General features: G+C 36.2%; 1 protein-coding gene across 3 annotated transcripts in view; it reads left to right on the plus strand.

Moving 5' to 3' along the window:
• Nucleotides 1–15,888, plus strand: part of LOC149805714 (uncharacterized) — a 113,921-nt gene that overhangs the window by 13,781 nt on the left and 84,252 nt on the right. The window contains exon 1 of one of the 3 annotated variants that reach the window (XM_089950389.1): nucleotides 3,762–4,029. The exons of the other annotated variants lie outside the window; for them this stretch is intronic. The gene's annotated coding sequence lies outside the window, so the exon portion shown is untranslated. Of the gene's footprint in view, nucleotides 1–3,761; nucleotides 4,030–15,888 lie in introns of those variants that run through there. 3 annotated transcript variants of the gene reach the window in all.

Here is a 15,888-nt window from a genome sequence, read left to right on the forward strand (position 1 = left end):
TCAGTACCTCGGTGGTTGATTATTTTCTATCCGTATGTACGTACTCGTTGTCAAGCAGTCAGTACCTCAGTGGTTGATCATTTTCTATCCGTATGTACTCGTTGTCAAGCAGTCAGTACCTCAGTGGTTGGTCATTTTCTATCCGTATGTACGTACTCGTTGTCAAGCAGTCAGTACCTCAGTGGTTGATCATTTTCTATCCGTATGTACTCGTTGTCAAGCAGTCAGTACCTCAGTGGTTGGTCATTTTCTATCCGTATGTACGTACTCGTTGTCAAGCAGTCAGTACCTCAGTGGTTGATCATTTTCTATCCGTATGTACTCGTTGTCAAGCAGTCAGTACCTCAGTGGTTGGTCATTTTCTATCCGTATGTAGTTTTATTACCCAAGACTGTAAAAAGTTTTGTTGTGAGATTATTGATAAATTTGGTGTGCATGTGTATATGCATTTAGATTCAATATCCAATCCTGATTTGGTGAATACTCTCTTAGACTGATGACCCGTGATTTGTTAATTATTTTAAGCAATGAACAACTAATATATTTCCATCTTATATGTATTTGAACTATTGTTTCCATGTGGAAAAAGATACAGCAAACGTCTGACTATCGATACTGGTAATGAATGTATTCCTAGTTTAATCTTTGTCAGTGATTCTGTAATTTTTAATCTTTGTCAGTGATTCTGTAATTTAGTTTTTTAGCGCCATGTATTCTGTCTGGTTCCTAATTGGTAATATTTTTATCATAGCATTGGATACAAAGTACTATTAAATGAAGGAATCAGTAGCTGCATTTGATCATGAATTGTATAATAAATATAATTTGATTACCTCTAAAGCTGCCCTGCAAACGTGACAGTTGTGTTCACGTAAATGGTAATCCTACTGTGATAATGTGAAAACGAACTTTGACCTGAAGATATACCCAGTTAATTTTATTTAGTTCTCATAGTGAATGTTCACCATATATGCATTTATTTATGTCTGATCATTTGCAAATTTTTATTTATCACCTTTAAATACAGTTACTTTCTATTTTTGTTGTATTCTCTTTATTTTAACCGCTCCGGTGGCCTAGTGTTTAGAGCGTCCGCCTCGGATGCGGGAGGTCGTGGGTTCGATCTCCGGCCGAGTCATACCAAAGACTTACAAAAATGGTACTAACAGCTGCCTCGCTTAGCGCTCATCATTAAGAGGCTGGTGTTAGAACTGGTCGGCCTGGTGCCAGGATAATGTAACTGGGTGGGACATCATGCTACATGTATGCGGCCTGATGCCCCAGAGCTAGACATCACTATAAACTGCCATTCTGTAGGCATCGTAGCGATATGATTGAAAAATATTTAAAGTGACGTTCAAAATCCAAATCACACACACACTTTATTTTGATGGTGCTCTTCGTAATATACGGAGGAAATAAAGATATCGATCTTCACACTATTACAAAGACATTATAAATTAAGTTCTGAAGTTCGGCGCAGCACTTACTTTATGGATAGTGTATGTACTCTCTTATAAGTTCAGTTCAACTTTAAAAAATACAGACCCTGATTAGCCGACCTCTTTGTTTTCCTTAACTTCAGTAGTTTCTCGTTGTTTTGTCATTGGTTTCTTCTTAAGTAAATGAAATATCAGAGACATTTATTTTTCAAGCAAACATGTACTTTGTTAAAGAATGTTTATGGGGAAGATCTCTTCTTTCAGTTACTGTTCTTGTTGTTTTAAAGTAAACAGTATGTTTGCTAAACTTATGGTAACCCAGTTATTTCACAAAAGTTACCAAGGGTAGTTTCCAATGGATTTTTGATAATGACAGTTTGCGGGTCTTTTTGTCTTCTTTCAGGACTAACGTTTCATTAGAAATTCCATTGTATGTGTAATTTCTTCATTAAATCTCGACACTCCCTTTACTCACTCGAAATTTCATCAAAGGTTTGAAGTAAAAAGAGTTTAACAATAGTCTACCTAAACTAATTTAATATTTAATTGGTTGTTCAAATTGGACTGGAAAATTATAAAGTTGCGCATGCTATCCAGGATAAGAGTACACTGTTATTGATCCCCTGAACGCCAAACAATTAAGAGAATTTACTAAATTGACAAATGTAATTTTATAGCATACTTCAGCATTAACATCAAAGTAAATTTTATTCTTTTCAAATTGAAATTATTTACTTTGAAAATAAATGTAGCCATGATACCACGTGAAAATACTTCCTCAGCATACGAAGTAACTAAAAAAAAAATCAAGGTCCATTTAAAATTTCCAGTCTTATGTCACTATTTTGACAAATTCGGCAATTGTTAGGATTAGTGTGTATCGTTTTAAGCCAGTAATATTTACATGTGCTCGCATACTGTTAGAACAGTTTGGAAAGAAAATTTGAAGCGAAAGAATCAATAATTGTGTAAACGATTGAATAATTTCAAATCTTTTTAAAATCAGTTTTATGTATTTTGAGTTCCAAATGGTTTATTTGTTCAAAGTTCATTAGACACTCTACGAACGAAATCACTAATCCACAATACAACATACTACACTTTATATATACATCAGTGTGTTTAACATAATAAACGTGTGCTGAGAGTTTACTGTTGTCTGTTCATGGTTATATATTGAAAAGGTTGCGATATGAAGATTTCTTGTATATATTTAGTATTGTTTTGATTTTATTGCATGTTATATAACATGTTATGCATTTGTATTGGTTAACAGCGTGTTCAGCTTGCTTCGTATGTCCGAGATCTCTGGTTAGATACCAGTAATTATCAGGTGCAAGGCTAATTTTTCTTCATCCATAGTGGGGAGTCCCGTTTTATCTAGTTCAACGACTACACCATCATTATCTTTCATATGAATTTTTATTCAGATTATCTCTGTCTAGTTTTTTGTTGTATAATGAATTAACCTAATGATTAACACCAGCCAGGGCATGTATTAAACTAAGACAGATTAACAACAGCCAGGGCATGTATTAAACTAAAACAGATTAACAACAGCCAGGGCATGTATTAAACTAAAACAGATTAGCAACAGCCAGGACATGAATTAAACTAAAACAGATTAGCAACAGCCAGGGCATGTATTAAACTAAAACAGATTAGCAACAGCCAGGGCATGAATTAAACTAAAACAGATTAGCAACAGCCAGGGCATGTATTAAACTAAAACAGATTAGCAACAGCCAGGGCATGAATTAAACTATGACTCGATTAACACGCAACCTGAGAATTAATGAACTAAACTTAATATCTGGGATGTGTTTACTACGTTTTGCACATGCTAATGACCATTAGGGTTGACTCAATCTGTCATAAGATATCATAATCTGTCATAAGATATCATTCATTTTGTCCATTTGCCATCAGTAGTAATAAACATAACCCTGTACCGCTTATTAAAATACGCCTACTGGTAAGTGTGGTCACAATAAGTGACCAATGTACCTGTTGCAGGTGCCATATATGAACTGGACCCTGTACAGTGTGACGATGATTATTGACTACACAATAAAACGAAAGTAAAATAATTACTGTAGTCTTCATAAGACAAAGTGCATCCGCGGTCGGTTTATAATGGTGATAGCAACAGATGTATGATAAATGTGGGCAAGTAGTATTCTATTAGCCACTCGAGTAATAATCTTCTTACTCAGGTGGCGCTGTACATGCCATGCAGTGTTTGTAGATCGGTTAAGCCTCAGTTCTGTGTTGAACTTCGCTGTTGGTCTTCAGCATTTGATCCAGTCTAACGAGTCTGGTCAACATTTAAGCGAGAGAACGTAAGGTCATACAGTTAAATGTGAAAATATCAGTTTGCAAGGTGGGACAAGTGATTGGAAGTAGGAAGTCCAAACAAGTACGATGTGTAGTTATATCTTCTCGCGTCAGTTATAAAGCAGTTCTTTTCTGGTTGGCGATAGAAAAAAAAAAGCACTTTTTAAAATCGACTTCGATTTTTAACTTGTGGAACGATGATATGACAGACTGTGCTTGCGACAGGATTCCGACTGCTATAAAAGTGGTTGTAAGTAGAATTTTTCATACTTCTGGGTAAATTTGCAGACTAAGTATACACCTTTGATACATTTGCAGACTAAGTATACACCTTTGCTACATTTGCAGACTAAGCATACTCCTTTGGTACATGTGTAGCCTTAGTATACTCCTTTGGTACATTTGCAGACTTAGTATACTCCTTTGGTACATTTGCAGACTAAGTATACTCCTTTCATGTATTTGCAGACTAAGTATACTCCTTTGGTACATTTGCAGACTTAGTATAGTCCTTTGGTACATTTGCAGACTTAGTATACTCCTTTGGTACATTTGCAGACTTATTATACTCCTTTGATACATTTGCAGACTTAGTATACTCCTTTTGGTACATTTGCAGACTAAGTATACTCCTTTGGTACCTTTACAGATTAAGTATACCCCTTTGGTACATTTGTGGACTTATTATTACTACTTTGGTACATTTGTAGACTTAGTATACTCCTTTGGTACATTTGCAAACTCCTTTGGTACGTTTGCAGACTTAGTATACTCATTTTTACTCCTTTGATACATTTACAGCCTTAGTATACTCCTTTGGTACGTTTGCAGACTAAGTATACTCCTTTGGTACAGTTGTCGACTTAGTATACTCTTTTGGTACATTTGCAGACTTATTATACTCCTTTGATACATTTGCAGACTAAGTATACTCCTTTGGTACCTTTACAAATTAAGTATACCCCTTTGGTACATCTGTGGACTTATTATTACTACTTTGGTACATTTGTAGACTTAGTATACTCCTTTGGTACATTTGCAGACTCCTTTGTTACGTTTGCAGACTTAGTATACTCATTTTTACTCCTTTAATACATTTACAGCCTTAGTATACTCTTTTGGTACGTTTGCAGACTAAGTATACTCCTTTGGTACAGTTGTCGACTTAGTATACTCCTTTGGTACATTTGCAGACTTAGTATACTACTGTTTACTCCTTTGGTACATTTGCAGACTTATGATACTCATTTGGTACATTTGCAGACTTAGTATGCTCCTTTGGTACATGTGCAGACTTAGTATACTCCTTTGGTACATTTGCAGATTTAGTGTACTCCTTTGGTACATTTGCAGACTTAGTATACTCCTGTTTACTCCTTTGGTACATTTACAGCCTTAGTATACTCATTTGGTACATTTGCAGACTTAGTATACTCCTTTGGTACATTTACTAAGTATATACCTTTGATACATTTGCAGACTAAGTATACATCTTTGGTACATTTGCAGACTTAGTATACTCCTTTGATACAATTGCAGACTTAGTATACTCCTTTGGTAAATTTGCAGACTAAGTATACTCCTTTGGTACATTTGCAGACTTAGTATAATCCTTTGGTACATTTGCAGACTTAGTATACTCATTTGGTACATGTGTAGACTTAGTATGCTCCTTTGGTACATTTGCAGACTTAGTATACTCCTTTGGTACATTTGTAGACTTAGTATGCTCCTTTGGTACATTTGCAGACTTAGTATACTCCTTTGGTACATTTGTAGACTTAGTATGCTCCTTTGGTACATTTGCAGACTTAGTATGCTCCTTTGGTACATTTGCAGACTGAGTATACTCCTTTGGTACATTTGCAGACTTAGTATGCTCCTTTGGTACATTTGCAGACTTAGTATACTCCTTTGGTTCATTTGTAGACTTAGGATACTCCTTTGGTAGTTTGCAGACTTAGTATACTCCTTTGGTACATTTGCAGACTTAGTATGCTCCTTTGGTACATTTGCAGACTTAGTATACTCCTTTGGTTCATTTGTAGACTTAGGATACTCCTTTGGTAGTTTGCAGACTAAGTATACTCCTTTGGTACATTTGCAGACTTAGTATAATCCTTTGGTACATTTGCAGACTTAGTATACTCATTTGGTACATGTGTAGACTTAGTATGCTCCTTTGGTACATTTGCAGACTTAGTATACTCCTTTGGTACATTTGTAGACTTAGTATGCTCCTTTGGTACATTTGCAGACTTAGTATACTCCTTTGGTACATTTGTAGACTTAGTATGCTCCTTTGGTACATTTGCAGACTTAGTATGCTCCTTTGGTACATTTGCAGACTTAGTATACTCCTTTGGTACATTTGCAGACTTAGTATACTCCTTTGGTACATTTGCAGACTTAGTATACTCCTTTGGTACATTTGCAGACTTAGTATGCTCCATTTGCAGACTTAGTATGCTCCTTTGGTACATTTGCAGACTTAGTATACTCCTTTGGTTCATTTGTAGACTTAGGATACGCCTTTGGTAGTTTGCAGACTGGCTGTACTATTTCTATGTCGCTTTTATGATTTTGTTTCGAAAATATTAGTAACCTCCTGATGCCTTTATCAATTATTTTTTTACACTCGAGTCTACAAGAAAATAATCTCTCAATGCACATGAATCTTATTGATTTGTGCTATCGACCTGTATCCCAAGAAGCTTCTTATTTTCCAAGGAGAAATTACCATATTCTACGGCAACCATTATTTATGGAATTCCTGCACCGACAAGCTAATCATATTAAAGGAGTTAAATTGAATGAACCCCTTTCCAAGAGTAGTAATTATTAATCAGCAAGGTCAGTAACTTTTTATCTATGATTGATCCTAAAAGTATGCGTTATTATAGCTGAGCAGGCGTAATTGTATTTTGTGTTCTATCTATCTATCTATCTTTTCTATCTATCTATCTATCTATCTATCTATCTGTCTGTCTGTCTGAAAATAAAGGTCGCGGAATACTTCCACTAAACGAGTATACAGCGCAGCCGTATTGTTGTGTATCGTTTTGCACCGCCCATTGCTACCTTTGAAGATAAATCGTATTTCTGCCTGCAACTGACTTTTTGAGTCATGTTCGCTAGTAGCCAATTGTTGTAAATCCATTTGTCCTATTTTAACGTGGATTGAAGAGGATCGATGACCCTTGGCTAACGTAGATATTTTACAGTAATATGCAACGAAAATCTCATATTACAACAGGAAGGACGGCAGATTTATTTTCGGGGGGTGGGGGTAGGGGCAAACATATAGTAGTCAGCCATTAAGGATGGATGCCCTCATCCACCTTCCTTGCCATTATGTGCGTACAGACGGAAAATTTACGTTTACAACATACAGGAACATGCACCACTTGTGATGTGACACGAACCTATAGAACTTATGACAACGAAGGCTTGACAAGGTTATGAATGTGATTTGTTAAACAGGAGTAGTTATATATTTTTAATGGTTTTGATAGACTACATGTTGCATTTTATTATTAAATATAGTATGTAGTGGACGTGTTTTATTTAATCCCCTCAACATAACTTTTTGTGTATTTCCATGAAATAAATCACTTGAAGGTACCGTATTATTACTGTCACTGTCTACTGACATTAGTTACTGCCCACTGCTGTCTGAGACCGTCCGTAATGTCACAAAGTCGGCTTGTTCACAGTAACATGTTGAACTGTTATTGCAGTTCTACTGCTTGCTAGACATCCCTGATGTCGAAATTAAAATGGGAACCGATGATTTAGTTTTCGGCCAAGACAAAGCGCATTTTATCTGCTATCATGTGATAGTTCAGGGGTCAAAGCATCGTCTTAAAATTTTAATCGGAAATCGTCACTCAAGAGCTAGTGGGCATAACAAGGCGCACATAACTCGGGGGTTTAGCGTGATTTCACAGTTTAGATTGTTTGATTTAATGAAAATATTTTTCTCGAACAATGTTATGTGTATGTAACACTGAAGTGAACATAATCCGACCTTGTGACATAACGAATCATTCTGATATCCTCTGATACATCGAAGCATTTTCATTATTCATAAGTTTACTTCTTTAATATGGCGGCGCCAAACATTTGATTTTCAAAAATGGGAACATAACTATTTGAATAAGCATGAGTTCATTTGCCTTTAAATATCATTCAAGTAAGAAAAAAAGAGTGAAAATTAATGGATATTCCGTTTTTAAGAAAAAGTCCTGTTTGAAAAAAAAAGTACGATTCAGGAAGACCAATTACGCAATAATGACGTCATGGGTTTGATGGTAACATGTACATGAGTAAATATTATGTGTTTGTCATTATAAAAGCCCGATTTCATTCTCTGCACTACTATCCGCTAACCACATCCAACCACAGAGCTCAGTACGCTCTCTCTCTCTCACACACACACAGGCTTCTATTTTCCTATGACATGCCATTCAATTTTCCAAAGACATGCCATTCACAGTCCGCGTCTTTTGTTTTGCCGAGTTTCCTTTTAATGAAAAATGTATACAACGAGTGATATATCATTGATACAGCGTACATGCTATACATATATGTATTTATATCACATACAAATACATATATTTGCCATTTGAACGGAGTTAGAGTTCGAGAGGCAACGATGTATTGACTGGGTGAATGACCTCATATCCCTGCCGAGTGTGTCCGCTACAAAATGTAGTTCTTTCTTTTTCTGCCTATTTACTATCACCTTTTCATATTGATAAATTGATTGTTTTCATTTTTGAGTTTCAATTTTTATTCACATTTATTAAATCAATATAAGTTACACTTGTTATTTATACATGAAAGATGGTTCTGGTGAAGATAGTAGAGCATTAGACCTACAGACAGATTCTTGAATACTGAACGCTCATCAGTGCATTGACGTACAGGCGCAAGCAAATTAGCGTGGAATATAATCTAAGCAAAACGCCGAACCAACAAGAGGTAATTAAAATATTGTAATATATTTAAAGTTGATCTAAGTCACTATTCTGCTTTAATTAACATTACTACCGACCATAATCTCTCTCACCCACCCCCCACCTCCCCGGTCGGTTTTGACTTAACATTTACCATCATTCTTCATATTTCCGGAGACGTTGTGGTATTACACAAGCGAAAATCCTCTGTTCTAGTCTTTTCATGGATTTTCGCCATTATTTTGATACGATAATCAACACACAGAGAGAGAGAGAGAGAGAGAGAGAGAGAGAGAGAGAAAGGGGAGACGTGTCCTTTGGATATTTTCATATTTAATTAATAATAATCAATTTTTAGAACTTTATAATAGCTTTAAGAAACAAGAAAAACAGACCGGCAATTGCAACTTTGTAACATTGATTATATAAACACTTTAAAGAGGTCCCAAGGGAAGTATAAACATACCGTTACGAAGAATGATTTTATAGGTTACTTGCTGCAATTTCAGTTTCAAAGTTTTTATCCAGTTCAATTTCTTTTTCTCTCTCACTCCAGATTTCTGCATATTTTGTACCTTGTGCATGAGAGGAGAGGGAAAAACGGAAAACGAAAGGATTGCGATTAAAATGTATGTATGTATGTATGTATGTATGTATGGCTAGAGACTTTAGCGTCGATTTTATTGCAAATGTAACTCTTGTTCTTTTTTATTCGTTTTCTCAGATCGATGGTTTTGATGACATATTGGATGGCACAGATTTCACATGTCAGGAAACTGATAACACTTTGGCTCGACAGTCTAGCTTTTGGTCGATAGTGAAGCTTACTCCTGTAGCCAAGCTTTGAAATATTTGGTGCCGGGTATATGTTTGCAGAGAAGGCAACTTGGTATTGGGTACATGTTTGCAGAGAAGGCAACTTGGTATTGGGTACATGTTTGCAGAGAAGGCAACTTGGTATTGGGTACATGTTTGCAGAGAAGGCAATTAGGTATTAGGTACATGTTTGCAGATAAGGCAACTTGGTATTGGGTACATGTTTGCAGAGAAGGCAAATATGTATCGGGTACTTGTTTGCAGAGAATGCAACTTGGTATCTGATATACGTTTGCAGAGAAGGCAACTTGGTATTTGGTATATGTTTTCAGAGAAAGCAATTTGGTATCGAGTATTTGTTTGCAGAGAAGGCAACTTGGTATTTGGTATATGTTTTCAGAGAAGGCAATTTGGTATTGAGTATATGGTAACAAAGAAGGCAATTATGTATCGAGTACATGTTTGCAGAGAAGGCAATTTGGTATCGGGTATATGTTTGCAGAGCAGGCAATTTGGTATCTAGTATATGTTTGCAGAGAAGCCAATTTGGTATCTAGTATATGTTTGCAGAGAAGGCAGTTTGGTATATAGTATATGTTTGCAGAGAAGGCAGTTTGGTATATAGTATATGTTTGCAGAGAAGGCAATTTGGCATCTAGTATATGTTTGCAGAGAAGGCAATTTGATATCTAGTATATGTTTGCAGAGAAGACAATTTGGCATCTAGCATATGTTTGCAGAGAAGGCAATTTTGGTATCTAGTGTATGTTTGCAGAGAATTCCATTTGGTATCTGGTATATGTTTACAGAGAAAGCATTTTGGTATCGGGTACATATTTGCAGAGAAGGCAGTTTGGTATCTGGTATATGTTTGCAGAGAAGGCAATTAGGTATCGAGTATATGTTTGCAGAGAAGGAAGTTTGGTATCTGGTATATGTTTGCAGATAAGGCAGCGCTTGTCTTTATAATTATTTGTGTCTGCATGTGTGGCCCTGGATGAATTGACCGCGGTACGTACCACATGGCCCTCTAGATTCTTGAATCTACAGTATTTAACCATCCATATTAACTTCTTGAAATATATCATAGAGACGTTCGAGAAGATTCGATCTGGTGTCATTTCCCGGGATGATCAAAGTTTCCACCCACTTGTCCAGGACAAGTGGTTTCAGAAAATTCACTGTTCCCACCAACATTTTCACTTGTTCCAAAATTTCACACTCTTGCCTTGATTTGATGAGATGCCTGCATTTTCATCCATAGAGAAAAACAAAAAAATTCCTTCAGCATGAACGGAAATGAATTTACTGGATTTCAGGCTTTCCCTAACTTCATCTCTCAAGACTTTTTCAATTGATAAAGCAAAATATCTTGCCTCGGAGCTGTTCTTATAATTAGAACCAAGTTTAAAACTGTTTTTCGCCTGGAGCACTCATAGCATTTTAGCATATCAGAAAACGGTTTTCCATTTAGGGCTAGAGCGTAGGCTGCGTTAAAGAGAGCTCTCGTTCTTATTCAAAATCAAAACAGAGGCGTAGCTGGGGGGGGGGGGGCAGGGGGTACATATGTCCCCGGGCGCCAAGGTACAGGGGCGCCAAAATGAGGCTTACAACGTTACATTATAATAAGTAAACAAGGGTAATATTCAAAAATGTGATTAAACGGGGAGGGGGCTGGGGCGCCAATTTTATAGTTCGTCCCCGGGCGCAAAATATCATAGCTACGCCTCTGAATCAAAATTGCCTTTCATATTGCAGTTTTAGCAACTCTAACTTCAGGGATTTTCTTCGCATGCTGGCTAGTGTCATGCATTTACTATGCTGTACAGGTTTTATGGTTTTCAAAACTGTTAAGGGACGTCATTGATTAAATCCTGAATTTGTCAGTTAGATTGACATGTACACTAGCTGACTATCCAACCCATGCCAGTCTGGGATATTGTTTATAATAGCTGCAAAACATCTTTCTTTCAGAGTCAGCAAATTCAAGCTATGGATACATATCAACCCAATGTGGCTGAAATTTCTGTGTCTCTTAGTTGTGTATTATTGTATTTATTTTTGTTCTGCCAGAATCGGGCTTATGTCTCTTTGGAGAAATAGTTACCTCTGAGTGGTAGCCTTACGTTTTCTCCCTCAACCTTTGCGTGATTTTTCATCAACGAATTTTCTTTTTGACAGTTCTTTTGACAATAATTGAATAAACTCATTTTATCCAAAATAGAAAATATCTCATCATTTGACAACTACTTCTAATAAAGCGATCATAATATAGATTTTGTTCAATTGAAAACTCCAACCGCTTCTTAATTAAAGTAATTGCTTAAATTGCAGTATCGCATATTGAAGTTAATCCTCTATATAACTGATTTTATAAAATAAAGACTAGTTACGGTTATTTATTCAGTTCATATTGGACACGTATGTCTGTAATAAGCCTTTCAATACTTTCATAGCATTGACTCGGTAGATTGAAAACAAAATGTGATCGATCGCACTTAGAAATTCTGAGTTGAGTAAACACAATCTTGATTATTCCACTGTAACTAAATTATAATAAATCATATGTTAATCTAAAATTCCTTCAAAGAAGAATTCACAGTGAAGTTCCTGTCAATCCGACATTTCTTCGACAGGTTTATAAACAAAATACACAAAGCAACGTGCAATGGATCACATTCACTTCCGGATCATCACCTCGTTACGCAGTTTGCACTGGCGCCGAAATACACACATTCAATCACACCATAAACCTCAAATTCAAAAAAATAAACAATTACCTTTAAATCAATACTAAAAATGCTTAGATCTGACTCTTGTGTCACGACAAAAGGAAAGAGGAACCAATTACCTAAAGGTAGAATGAGACTACAGGGTACTGAACCTGAATTAATACATGTGACCCGAAGTCCATACCAATTTGTTTTTTACTGTATATGTATGTTAGCTGGTAGCCTTTGAGCTGTCCCCCTTCCCATGTGGCCGAAAATATAAAAATCATGTTACACATACATTATGTTTATGTAGCCCCCAGATGTCTATAGTATTATTTCTTCGCAAAAATTAAAAAAAGAATTTGGACATAAAATCAATTTAAATAGCTTTTCAGAATTTGTGGTGGATCTTTTCCTAAAAAATTTTTTTGGTACTTGTCGTGGTACCCGGTTTGATTCATGGAGGTCCGCAAGGTCTAAGAGTTGAGATTATGGAGGTCGTACTTCTGCCAGTGACAGATGTTTAAAGCCGGTTTCTTACCCCCTGTTTCTCATTTGTGATTTTTTTTTTTGCCAGAAGAACTCCATGCTGTCTGTTTTTGCTATATGTTCTATGCTGTATTGTATGCATGCTTCCGTGTTTGTGTCATGACCGGCATTAAATCAAATTTTAGTTTGTGTTGTCTATTCCTCTTCTTCTTCTTCTTCTTCTTCTTCTTCTTATTATTATTATTATTATTAAAAGATTGGCCCATAGTTTGGTCGCTTAGCCATATATGCAGTCAAGAAGTAACAGAACTTGCGTACATGGGACAGTCGTTAATGCCCATTTAATGTAGTATCACATGATGTGTATAAATAAATGGAGAGGTTGGATTCAAGAATTCAGAAATGTAGATACAATGATTAAAGTATGAACACGTTTTTCTGACTTTTTTTTAATAAGACCCCCTCCAGCACACACACACACATCCTCCACTTGCTCCAAACTAGTGCTTTGGAACATTTTACTTGTTCGACTTAAGTTCTGGTGTAGGATGTTGGTGTATAAGGAACAAACACCAATATTGACCCAGAGAGCACTGTCTGAAAAGTTAGTTTCCGATGTTTTAAGAGTAGTCGGTAGTATATTGAATGCATAGAGTCAGTTTTTCTACCAAAGGGCGAAGGTGACAGTAAACGAATTCCAAATTTTCTTTCAGTAGTATAGTCGTTTCCGGAAATTATTTGCCTTCCTGGGTTCCATTCTGTATGTATTTTATGGAGAAAATAAAATCTCGCAGGTTTAGGAGCAACCGAAAGGAGGTAAATCAGAGTTTCCTCATCAACATGCATTACAAAGTGTACGTTTTATTTTTTAATGTCGGACAAACAATTTCAAAGTCTTACGATTTTGGGTCATTGCTAATTTTCGTTTAAGACCTCTTATCTAATTGCTGCCTGTTAGCTTACAATGTAGTCGGACCTGTCGATGACAACTATGCATGCCTCTTGTTTGTTCGCTTGTTGGCAATATCTTTCCTCTCACTCAGTTTTTACATGTGCTGTAAAATGTAAAATTGCTGTTGCCTACATACGAAAATTAACAAGCCCGTCAAGTTTTGACCCCCCCCCCCCCCCGAGAAAAGTTGAAATGACGTACCTGGAGCGAAACAGGACTCGTCAAACTTTACGGAATGCTTGTTTTCTAAATAGCTTATTAACTTGATTAAATGATGTTTCGTCATGATTTATTTTGCCTAAGAGATCTGACTTTGAAAAAAAAGAGATTTAATGCCCATACTAAAGAGGAGAAACACGACACAATAATTTATGAAGAAAAGATTTTGAACGAAAAATAGGACACCACAGAACTACACTGCGCTAAAACATTGAACAAAAGAGGTCGGATTATTTAAAGAATTAATATATATCGGATCATACAGGTTGTCATATAAAAAGGTTACAATACAGTTTCCTCACGTTTCGGGCTAATCATGCTCTTTACAATACAGTTTCCTCACGTTTCGGGCTAATCATGCTCTTCGTCTGGGAAAGAAACGTGTAACACACAAGCCGAAACAATACCTAACTATTTACGTGATTGAATCACAGGGAGAATCTACACAAAAGAGTTGAGAGAGAGAGAAAGAGGGGGGGGGGGTGCGTAACAGGGAAGTTGTGAGCTATGGAAAAAGAAGACGTCGAAAGAGAAAAGTAGATATGCCGCACTTGTTAATGTGTAATTTACCCTGACAATGTTTTTTTTTCAAATTGAATGAATGTTATGGCTTTGACTGGTTCATGTTATGGCTTTGACTGGTTCATGTTATGGCTTTGACTGGTTCAATAAACGTTATTATCGTCGACTGGAAGGGGTTCATCCTCTATCGTCGACAGGAAATGGTTCAACAGCTACTAATATGAAGGCTGAAGCAACAGATGTCGGTATTTGACGCATTGATATGAAATGCACTTAAGGTAAACCACTGAGTGCTTCTAACATAGTGATACAATCACGGGGACATAGAAAGGCTTTAAAACTTTCCTTGAAAACCGGCACGAGTGTTTGATTTGAGTGCTTAATTAAAAAAAAATGAAATCAATGTAAACATCTTCAACGTTTTCACTTAAGTTCAGTTTTGGGGTTATGTTTTTTTGTTTGTAAAAGAAGGGGTGGGAAACGGGATAGATAATCAAAAATATGGACAATATACGGTACATTCTACAATGATGTGAAATTAATTTTTTAAAATTATTTTATTTGTATTGTGTGTCAAGCTTTTCGTTCGACGTTGCAAGCATTCAGCAGGGTGTACCTACCGACATATCTATCAAACTAAATATGACCTATCTAGCTATCTCGTATTTATAATTGCATGATTTCATACTTGCTTGCGAGAGTTCTTACATTCCTACCAACTGACCTATCTTCCTATTTACTTAAAAACTTAAACGTACATATATATATATATATATATATATATATATATATATATATATATATATATATATATATATATATATATATAGAAAACGATTGGACGGGAAAAAGAGAAGATGAAGTACATATTTCTGCTGTCTTTACAATCACAGTATTACTACAACTGTTACTACTTCCAGAGTGACCTCTAAATACTTATAAAGGGAATTTACAGAATATTGAGAGCACTGCGTCAGCCTAAACTCTTCACGTTAATTTTGTTTAAAAATGTAGCTGAAAGCAGGTCCTTTGATAACTACATCCATCGACAATATTATTATGTATTTTGTAGACTCATAGTTATAAACATTTATTGATACTATGAAGACAGTTTACGACTTCTGACTTTACCAGTTCCCGACACTAATGCAAACAGTCTTTTGTCTAAGGTGTCTGTAGCCATGCATTTTGGTCCGAGTTTACCTTCGTTTGGTCTAAGGGATCTGTAGCCATGTCTTTCTGTCTAAGGGGTCTGTAGCCATGCCGTTTGGTCCGAATTTGCCTTCGTTTGGTCTAAGGGGTCTGTAGCCATGCCTTTCTGTCTAAGGGGTCTGTAGCCATGCCGTTTGATCCGAGTTTGCCTTCGTTTGGGCTAAGGGGTCTGTAGCCATGCCTTTCTGTCTAAGGGGTCTGTAGCCATGCCGTTTGGTCCGAGT

The sequence above is a fragment of the Sinohyriopsis cumingii genome, chromosome 2 (assembly GCF_028554795.1).
Source record: "Sinohyriopsis cumingii isolate HCF-2022 chromosome 2, ASM2855479v2, whole genome shotgun sequence".
In the NCBI taxonomy this organism is placed as follows: domain Eukaryota; kingdom Metazoa; phylum Mollusca; class Bivalvia; order Unionida; family Unionidae; genus Sinohyriopsis; species Sinohyriopsis cumingii.